Source organism: Macrobrachium nipponense, chromosome 7 (genome assembly GCF_015104395.2).
Source record: "Macrobrachium nipponense isolate FS-2020 chromosome 7, ASM1510439v2, whole genome shotgun sequence".
NCBI lineage: Eukaryota > Metazoa > Arthropoda > Malacostraca > Decapoda > Palaemonidae > Macrobrachium > Macrobrachium nipponense.
The window spans coordinates 69,027,192-69,029,691 of NC_061109.1; positions in this window are offsets into that span (position 1 = coordinate 69,027,192).

Sequence of the window (2,500 nt, forward strand, 5' to 3'; positions counted from 1 at the left end):
TATGAATATATATATATATATATATATATATATATATATATATATATATATATATATTATATATATATATATATATATATATATATATATATATATATATATATATATATATATATATATATATATATATATATATATATATATATATATATAATGCACAGCACACACACAGATATATATATATATATATGTATAGATATATATATATATATATATATATATATATATATATATATATATATATATATATATATATATATATATATATATATATATATATATATATATATATATATATATATATATATATGCATATATATATATATATATATATATATATATATATATATATTTATATATATATATATGTGTGTGTGTGTGTGTGTGTGTGTGTGTGTGTGTGTGTGTGTGTGTACACACACATATATATACACATATATATGTATATATATAATCTCCCAACATCTTTGCGGATGTTAACAAAATTCATGGTATCAGAATAGCTTACAAGGTTAAAGACAACTGAACCTTGATTTTAGTAAAATATTCAGCACGTCGATAATTACATATTGAAATTCATATAATACGAAAATGTCCTGCAAGATTTTCACCACTAGTAAATAAAAATTAAACTTTAACATCAATACCTGCAATATCTCATCAAACACGACCAGTTGAAATGATTTATGATTAAGGAGAAACGTTGCCATAAAAGGGGGTAAATGGAGCGAATGAGTCTCCAAATTAAATAGATTTTACTCTCGCTTTTTCTCTTAATTTAATCTTCGTGTTTTTCAGTCAACCCAGTTGTGAACGAAGTCGTCCCAAATTGAGTCTCTCTCTCTCTCTCTCTCTCTCTCTCTCTCTCTCTCTCTCTCTCTCTCTCTCTCTCATACGAGGATAACCTTTTCCATGTATCCTTCTGTCTCTGTTCTTGGAAAGACGACTACATGAATAGACCTCGAAGCTTGTTTCCTTTCATCCTCATAGTGTTCCTGCTCTCTCTCTCTCTCTCTCTCTCTCTCTCTCATCTGTCTCTCTCTCTCTCTCTCTCTCAGGAGTTCCAATGAATTTCACATAAAAGTGAACATTTGCCCTTCGTCATTTTTATGTAGAATAAACGACAAAGTTCCCTTCCACTTTCTCTGCTAGTAAACTGAAAAGAAGTAAAGATAGGAAAAACAGCAAAATAAAACAGAAAAGGCGACATCTGACTTCCATTTAGCCGGTGAATGTGAGGGACTTTTCATGTTTCTCTTCCCCACCCCCCACCCTCAGTAATTTTTCCTCCTTTCTGGTTCCATAGTTCCCATTTGCCTTCCAGGAAGGCACTTTGAAATCTTCATTCGCCGCGAGGAATTTTCTCTCTTTCTACAGAATTGGTCTTTCGTCTTTCTCGCCCCATCATCTGACCCCCACCTTCTGGCCCAACACCGACCTGAAAAAGGATACCCAGAATAACTTTAAAACGAAGTATGAACGAAGTAAATAAAGGAATAAGGATGATGAAATCAAATCAAGACATTTATAGCAGAAATTGTATATTGTTCAATATGGGAATAAATAATTCTATAAATAAACGATATTTCCCTTGATGACATATCAAACGTTTAAATGAAAGTAGATCGCCACTAAGTAAATTGCAATAATAAATGCATAACCTAAACAGGATAATACATTTTTAGTGGTGAACTTCCCTGTGATAAATGTCACCATTATGCAGAATTATAATTATTTCCTAGGCAACCCAACCTTTACTAAAAGTTACCTGCATGAGAGAGAGAGAGAGAGAGAGAGAGAGAGAGAGAGAGAGAGAGAGAGAGAGAGAGACTTTATACCCTTGTACAATCTTTTATAGTGACCAAGTGGCAATAAAACTTTTTATTTCAATTCATGGCAGACTCAAAAATCGCCCTTTTATTCATCTCTTTTCAATATTTTTTTTTCATTCCCTTCATTTCTCATCCTCTATGTCCTTCCACGCGCCCTTTCCTTAAAAAAAAAAAGGAAACCCCAATGGATGGATGAATGAATGGACGGATGGATGAAGAAATAATTGAACGATTGAATGAATGGATAAAGGAATGAGTAAATGAATAAATGGAGAAAAGGATGAATGAATGAATTAATCATCGCAGTGAAAAATACTGTTTCACCCATTTTTATTATGTAAGTGAGTTTGATTTAAGAGGTGGAAATCCATTCAGGTTTATTCAGGACATGGAGAATGAAACTATGCCTAATAAAAGTAAATAATCTTCATAATTTGCTTCTTTAAGAAGTGCAAGTGTACCCATTTTACAGTACCTAAGAATAATAAATTAAAAGATTCTTATTATTTCCGTTACCTGTATATTTACATAGCAAAAGGATAAGTAATCCCATTCAAAATGAGATATCGACTTACTATTGAAGGAAGTTCTCTAATTAGAATTCTGGGTCAGTTCCTTTTCCACAACCTTTCCATAGTCCATCCTGCATTTCGACCTCCCGATACACC